Raw genomic sequence first — 8867 nt, forward strand, 5'->3', positions numbered from 1 at the left:
ATTTCTCCAAATGTTTACTTAAATGGATATTGGGAATGATAGGGAAAATCAAACCTAAATATACAGGGGGTAAGATTGATACACTCAGGTTGAAAAATTGGTTCAAAATCAGTAAAAAAAAAAAAAAAAAAAAAGTGATTTTATTATGCTCACCAAGATCTATAATTTTTTAAGAAAATTAATATCACTTTATTTAGTTTCCTAGGTTTATAATGTTTTAGAAAATGCACAGATTTAAGATACTATTGAATGCTGATATCCCGAGTCATATTTATGGAACAAGAAACTTAAAACCAAGAATTTCTCCTGCAACAATTTGTCTGGGATAAAGAAAAAGAACAGAATAAATGGAAATACATATATCCTAAGCAAAATGATAAATCTCTTTTTAGACTGAAGCTACTATTTATTTACCAAATTAGTTTGAAGTACCCATGGGAATACAATGTCTAACAGCAATACTTACATAACAGGTATATATTGATGTAAAAACTGTAACTTAGCTAAAATGTCAATCGATCAATCAATGACAAAGGTTTTAGCAATTCTTTGGCATATTGCTGTTATTTTGCTAAACAAGATAAATTAGCAAAATAAACAGAGTGGAAATTAATTTACAGTAACTACACACCATCTTAAGTACTGTGTTGTGTTGCTTAAATGTCACTTAGTGTGAACTTTATTGTACTGGATAATTTCATTTCTTAAATGAACTTTCCTTCAAACACTATCTTATTACTTTGTTATTTCCCCAAGTACCCAACATGAGAAAGGAAATCTATTCCTTAAATTTATAAGTACAGAATTAAAACATATTTAATGACTTGATAAACACATCCAACATGGATCTCTTTTATAATTAAACTTCAATAAAGGTTTATAATTGCCTTTGATGTTAGGATCTTCAATTTTCTTTTACCCAGTTTAAATGCACATTATATCCTTTTTAAAAATAACTTAAGCTGTGCTGCTGAAAATACATTTTTTTAATCTAAATTTCATTTTGAAATGAAAGGCAAAAAAGAAGACATGTCTATTTAGATACATATGCTCTATTTGGTACTTTTTAAAAGTTATTATTTTCATACTGATCTTGACCAATTTACACAAGAATGGTAACATACACATTTATGTCTGAATGGTGATCTCATTTCTATTTCCACTAGCAAAAACAATTGTAACTAAACCGAACATCTCACAAGAGTTAAGGATAGATGTCACCAAGATGCCCACACAGGAGGCTCCTGAATTTCCCTCCTACCACAGAGACACCAAATATGTAGCTACATATGAATCAGTTTCCACTGACAGAAATCCAAAAATTAGTTGAATGACTTGTACACATTGGGCAACTGAGAAAGTATCATCAAGGGCTTTGAAATGCGATTTCAAGCCCATCAAGGGCTTTGAAATGTGAGATACACTCTCACCAGAAACCCCAACCTCTGCACAGTGCCTTACAACTGGGAGGGAACCCTCTCAACTTGTGGGTTCTCCCTAAGGAAGGAAGATACTGCATCAAGCTAGCACCTTGTCTTTTAAGGTTAACACCCGAGCGACAGGTCAAAATCTGAAGGTCAGGGGAACTTGTGTTCATGAGTCCCACAAAACAGGAGCAGACAAAGCACTTGTTAGGTAGGTGTGTGAGCACTCCCTGACACCATTGCCCCAGGCTCAGTGCAGAGCAAACAGATAAAACTTCCGATTTTCCAGCTCTTCCCCTGAAGGGATCTGACAACATTCTTTGTAGCTGTCGCCTAACTTCCTGCCTCCTAATAACAATCTAGGGAATGACTGGGATCCTCTTCAGAGCACTAACAAGCCGGGGAGCCCTTACCCCACCCTCTCCCTCCTGCTCACTCTGACAATAAAACCAAGTTACTGGCTCTCCTTTCAAGGAGCCTGTTCACACATTTTAACACCCCAACATCTATGGCTGGCACCTGAAGGACAGGCCCTCAAAGCACCTAGCCAACAGAGTTTGCATTCAGGAGCCCCACAGCACTGTAGAAAACAAAGACGCTATTTTTTAAACAAGCAGGTGAACACTCTTCATGCCTATACACCTGGACTCGGTGTGAGCAACAGGCACAAAAGACCATCCCCCAGTTTCTCCCTTAAAGTGGTTTGGCTGCATACTTTGCCAGCTGCTGCCTGAGGGTCAGGCTTCTCAACACCCTGCATCTTTCTGAGAGCCTGAAAGAGCTGGTGGGCATTTCCCCACATTCTACTGCAGGTTGGCTCCAACAATACAAACTAGTGTTTAGTCTAGGCCCTCTGTTTGTTTGTTTTTTTTTCTAAGGCTACCCCCTAGAAAGAAACTTCTCCACACATCTTGTACCCCAAGGTTTTTGGCTGTCACTCAAGGGGCAGGGCCCTCAAATCAACTTGCTCTGATAGCCAACGGGGCTTGGTATCCACAAGTACCACAGGACCATGTTACACAAAAATACAGTTTTAAAATGAGTACAAAGCACTTCTTAAAACTGTCCCTCACTGTCCCTGAGTACAGAGACAGCAGGCAGAAACACCTGGAAGGGATCTGACTACATATTTTTCAAGCTGTGGCCTGAGCTTCCGGCTTCTAATCAGCCTGCATGTGAGAATTGACTGGGATTCTTCTGGGAGCCTCATAGAGCTTGTGGCCTCAACCCCAGCCATCTTCCTTCAGTTGTCTCCAAAAGTAAACCAGCTCTTCAGCTTCTCTCTGGAAGGAGCTTGTCCATACATCCATTACCCACTTGTTATGGCCACCACTTGACAGACTGGTTCCAAATTACCTAGCTCTGGGAGCTGAAAAGACTAGGCATTCTACAGTCCCCCAGGATCACATGAAAACAGAGAGGTGGTTCTAGTGGATGCAAAAACACTCCTAGCAACCATTCCCTCTGGCTCAGTACAGAGTGACTGAGCAAAAACACCCAACCCTAGTTTCTCCCTCATAGGGGTAGACTGTACATCCAATATCCTGACTTTCCCAGCTACTGCCTGAAGGCTGGACCTCCAATTAGCCTGCACTGGGGAGATGAAGGGGCAGGCAGATAGCAGTCCTCCAGGACCCAAAAAGGAGTATGGATATTTCCCAAGCTTTTGAATAGGATAAAAGTCTATGAGCATGATAGCAACTTAGGTTTGTTTTGTTTGTTTCTATCACAGTCAGTGGAAAATATTGTAACTCACATTTGGCACTTGATTCCATGGTTTGCATCAATAATGGGTATAAATCGTGCTTCATTTTCATTGCTGTAACTATATTTCTCTCTTTCACTCAAGAAAGCATTATGTGAAGTCAAATGAGTAAGACTGACTTCATGTCAGGGAAAAATTATAAATACATTTTTATAAACTTTGCTATTTTAACTTATTTTAGTAAGAGATTTGATATGGCATGAGTCATAATTGATTGAGATATATTAGTGGGTCATACCCCCACTATTCAGTTACCTCAATATCAGTACTGTGCATTAAAGCTGATACAGTAGATGATCGAATTTTTGAGCGTTAAGGTACCAGGGACTTTTTCCCTTTTTCCTTTCACTCAGCACAAGGATAGAGACTTAAAATCCAGAGAAATGTCTTTCCAGGATTAAGCAGTGAATGTGTCCAAGCTGAAGTTATTATAATAATTATTAATATCAATATTATTTTATAATACTAGTATTACTAAACATTAATATTTATTGTATATTGCTATATAGTATATGCACTGTTTTAAGGGTTTCATAAACAATTAGGTATTTTTTTAATCAGATAATTTAATCATTTCAATAACCTGAAAGGTTATATAATTTGCCCAAGGTAACTGGCTAGAAACTGGAAGAACCAGGATTCCATGCTGACAGGCTCACTCAATAACTCATGGTTTTCACCACTAAATGCTATTAAATAATGTGCATGAAACACGTGTTACATGTTGTGGGCCATTTTGAATACACAAAGTCATTTAAGGTAGACCATAAAATTTAAGTCATTGAGATTTTACAATAATTGTTAAACACTTTGTCATTTGATCCTTACAGCAGTCCTATAAAACAAATTCTATGATGAGTCTTAAGTTTACAGAGAAGGAAATCAAAAGATATAAATGGTAAATGACTTCACCAGAGTATTAGAATTTGCCCAAGATTCAAAAGCTAGTAAGCCACAAATGTGGCATTGAATTTTGGTCTTGGACTCTAAAACAGAAGTGTTTTTTGTTTGTTTTTTTAATATAGCTTTAGGAATCATTTTTATTCCTGTACCGTGGGATTGTCGAAGGGTGTGTGTGTGTGGAAGGGTATCTATGTTTCTGTCACATACAGTCAATCTTCTGGTATAACACAAAGATCTTTGGATCTTTGTCAATTAGAGCACGAAGTGTTCCTCAGAAAGCAGGGAGTTTAGTAGATGATTCCTAGGACCTATCCAGCTCAAACACTGATTTATTCTATGGTTTCTCACACTGAATCTGGGTAGGGTGTTGATTGTTTTTTCAAGCATACAGCATAATGATTTGGTATTTGTAGATATTGCCAAATGAGCTCCGCAATAAGTCTAGGTAACAACTAGGTAACTAGTTGTTATGTACCTAGGTTATCTTATGTTATGTTATGATACCTAGGTACCATACATAGTTACATTTTTTTCTTGTGATAAGTTGTTTAGTTAGTTAGTTAGTTTGCTTATTTGTTTATTTATTTACTTATTGAGAGAGACAATGGTAGCTCAAGTGGAGGAGGGGCAGAGAGAGAGGGGACAGAGGATCCAAAGCCAGCTCTGTGCTGATAGCCGAGAGCCACATACAGGGTACTAACTCAGGAACTGTGAGATCATGACTTGAGCCAAGGTCAGACGCTTAACCAACTGAACTACCCTGGCGTCCCTTTTGTGATAAGTTTTAAGATCTATCTTTTAGCCACTTTTAAATATGCAATACAGTGTTATTAACTATACTCATCATGCTATATACGTTATATCCCCATCACATTTATTTTATAATGAGAAATTTATAAAAAACAAAAAACACATATTCTTATGCATTATTATCATGATATATAGCCAAGAGAGTTTTTATGGCACAGCGACACATTTTAGGTTACTAACAATGTAAAACAACAATATGGTTGTTGTTATAAGGAATCATGAGACTAAGACTGTATGTGAGGTAAGCAATACATAGAGTATTTCAAACAAATATTCATGAACTGATAGACAATGCAGATTATTATCTGTATTTTAATGGTGTATTCACTGACATAAGGCAGAGCACTAAGGTAAGGGGAAACTGCAAGCTTTGTTAGAGCCAATGAACAAATACAGAAGATATTACTGTGCAACACTGGACTGCAGCTGGTTGCTTTGCTTTCCTTTAAAAGGTTTACGAGTTTCTTTCAAAGACGTAATGTTATTCCTAATCAAACGTGTCTTCAAATATCACTCTCACGGTATGGTTTACTCTAAATAAAGGTTTGTCTCTCAGTTTATCTCCTATAGTATTGTATGAAATATATTTTAAAAATAGATCGCAATTAATTTACAGTGGTCCAACATATGTAGATTTCTCACAGCATTTTTTATCAATTTTATCGTTCACAATATACTATCATTACTATTATACTATTATTATTATATTATTAACTATCATCATATGAAAATAATAACTTTTCCTAAAATAATGTGCAGAAAAAATTACTCCCAGTCTGTATCTCATTTACAGTGGTGTTTGTGTGTGTGTTGCATAAAGCATATATATACTTTTAAAAATTATATATCACATGTTATAAATAGATACATATTTTTTAAAAAGAACTAAAGTTAAGAATTAAGAGATGCACTTTATTTCTTCTAGAGAGTTGTGGTTCAACATTTCCTTCTCTCTTATGTTCCCTTCAAATAAGAAAAGTGTTTAAACTTTAAGGAAAAAGAAGTTTCTAGTTGCACAATGGCTTCGTTCTATTTAAAGACAGTTATTTTCACCCAGAGCTTTCATGCCACTTACACACTATCTCATCAGCTAGTCAATAAAGAATTATGTACAGAGCTATAATTCCTTTAAAAAAACTTTTGCATTTTTTTTCCTAAATTGAGCTATCACTCACACTTTTGTAATATAGACCTCGGTTTATCAAACTCATATCCATATGTCTGATATTTTTCCATACAGGTTCTTTTAACATTTCTTCTGTTTTGCATTGCATACTGGATTGACAGCATAAAACTCATGGACACTTGGATAAGTCATACCTGCAGTGACTTTTTAAATAATTTTTCTTAACATTTATTTATATTTGAGAGAAAGACAGTGTGTGAGCAGGGAGGGACACAGAGACAGAGACAGGTTCTGAAGAAGGTTCCAGGCTCTGAGCTGTCAGCACAGAGCCGGATGCGGGGCTTGAACTCATGAGCTGTGTGATCATGACCTGAGCCAAAGTTGGATGCTTAACCGACTGAGCCACCCAGGAGCCCCTGCAGTGATTTTTTAAAAACATTCTTCGTACGGAATGAAAAATAGCTTTCATTTCATATGTTTGCTTAAATGAGATAAGAAAAACTAATAATCTTATAAAATACTTCTTGTAGTGGCTGTACTGATTCTAATTTGCAGAAGTTCTGTGAAGTAAAATAGTTATTATTTATGAATTGCCCATCCCTTATGGAACTGAAAGATTGGACCAATCTACTCACTAGCATTTTTACTTATCATGGTTTTGAACAAATGTACACTTTTTAAGCTCCATCTCAATAAGTTCCAAAAAAACCCAAAACAAAACAAACAAACAAACAAACAAAAAACAAACATCAAAAAAAAAAAAGAGGATAAAGGAAAAAACAATGAAGATAAAAGAAGAAAGCAATGAAATAGAAAATAAAATGCAGTTGAGAACAATGACAATGCTAAAAGGTTAATCAAATTGATGAATGCTTATAAAATCTGATCAAAAACAGAAAGAACCGAAATGATCATCACTGAAGGTTCTAGACATAAAAATAACAAAAGTATTTACAATTTTTGGCAGTGACTTTGGCTATATAGACAAATTCCTGTAGAACTCAAAAAAGAATAGAAAATCTGAATTGTTATATACCTTATAAAAATAGATCTATAATTAAAAAAAAGGAGAAAACCTTATGTGCAGATGGTTTCCCACGTACTTGTTCTATATTTTTAAGAAAGAAATAACATCAATGTTGCAAAATTTTTCCAGATTTTAGCAAAGAAATAATTAATTTTATGTTGCCAACATGACCTTAATATCAAAAGTTGACAAGCACTTTGCAAAAGTCAGAACATATCTGATGAATATCTCTCATGCACATGGGTGCATAATCTTTAACAAAATATTGGTCAGTCAAATTCAATAATATGTAACAAGAATAACATATGATACAGAATAGCTTATCCCATAAGTAAAAGAGTAACTTATCATTTTAACTATGTTATACAATTTGCAACATTCATAGGACAATGAAGAAAAGTCATATGATCAATAAGAGAGAAAAACTTCACAAATAAGCCAACACCTATTATTGATGCGGGGGGAAACCTCACCATAGAAGGGGACTTCTTTTATCTGATAATCTGAATGGAAAAAAACAAAAAACATATGTAATATTTAAGTATTGATAGCTTTCTCTCTGAGACCAAAGATAGTCAATATCAACACTTCTATTGTATCATCCTGTCCAGGGGCCATGCTAATCTTCTCTGTATCTTTCCAATGTTAGCATATGTGCTGCCTAAGCCAGCACCACTTCTGTTGTATATCAGAGAGCCTAGAAAATGCAATACAGACAGAAAATGAGAAATAAAGATGAAAGACAAAGATGAAAAATACACACAAAACAATTTATCTTCATTTGCTAGGAGTATTTGTTTAGCATTTGAGGGCTTACATAGACATGTACCTGCACACTTCTCCAAAATCATTACTTAGGGGCAATTCCATAATGGTGATTTCATCATGAAATTCACAGGTATTAATGATTTTTAAAGCTCATTTCATTTTTAAACATATCCATAAATAAGAGAAGCATTTACTGAACTACCTTGAATAATTTTTTGTTAATGTTTTTGACAATTATAAACATTATCAGTGGTTGATTAGTAAATACTTCAATGACAGAGTTTTAACTTCATATGCATACTTTTGTTAACAGACATAAAAAATGCTTGAACATTCTCAGAATGTGTTTATGGAGATTTTTTTTTTGACCTAAAACAGACTTATATATGCTTTAAGAGAAAATACTTATTTATCTTTTTTAAAAAGGTTTCTTTTGCAGAGGAGGTTTAGGGTAAGACAAATCCATGTTTATATTGCGGCCTTTTCAAATATCTTATTGAAAGTATTCTGGTATACTTTTATAATAGAAAGATACAAAGCACTCCAACATTGTTGTCTTCATGCGTATATATCAACAAAATTATTTAGGATGATTGAGAATGCTTCAACAGTAAAAATGATTTAACAAGATCCTTGAATCTACAACCTAGAAAAACATAGATAATTCTAGTATTTCCAATCTCTAATTTTGTGATATTTGGTTTCACTAAGACTTGGAATTTTAAAAATCATGTCTGGGTGTACTCAAGTCAATGCTGAGTTAATATCTGTGAGAAAATTCAACACTGGAGAAATTTGGACTAAATAATTACTAAGACAACTTTCAATTCTAAGGTTCCTTTATTCTGGTACTGAGTGAACTATTCTGCAACATGTGTGGATTTCTTGACAGTAATAATAGCTCCCACTCAATTAACTGAATCCCTGCGAGGTTGGTTTGACGCAACTGAATGTCATATATCAATCGTGCTGGCCCAGGGATTTCTGCTGCCCAAATAATCAGATAGACTTGGTAATAAACTAATATATCTTTTGCATGTCAAT

General features: G+C 34.8%; 1 non-coding gene across 1 annotated transcript; it reads right to left on the reverse strand.

The window, feature by feature from the left end:
• Window positions 1-7622: 7622 nt before the first annotated feature.
• Window positions 7623-7728, reverse strand: LOC112861796 (U6 spliceosomal RNA). Its single transcript, XR_003223693.1, has one exon. It is a non-coding gene; the product is annotated as a U6 spliceosomal RNA (small nuclear RNA).
• Between the last annotated feature and the right edge of the window lie 1139 nt (window positions 7729-8867).

This window comes from Puma concolor, chromosome A1, assembly GCF_028749965.1.
Source record: "Puma concolor isolate L17-30 chromosome A1, mPumCon1.1.hap2, whole genome shotgun sequence".
Lineage (NCBI taxonomy): Eukaryota > Metazoa > Chordata > Mammalia > Carnivora > Felidae > Puma > Puma concolor.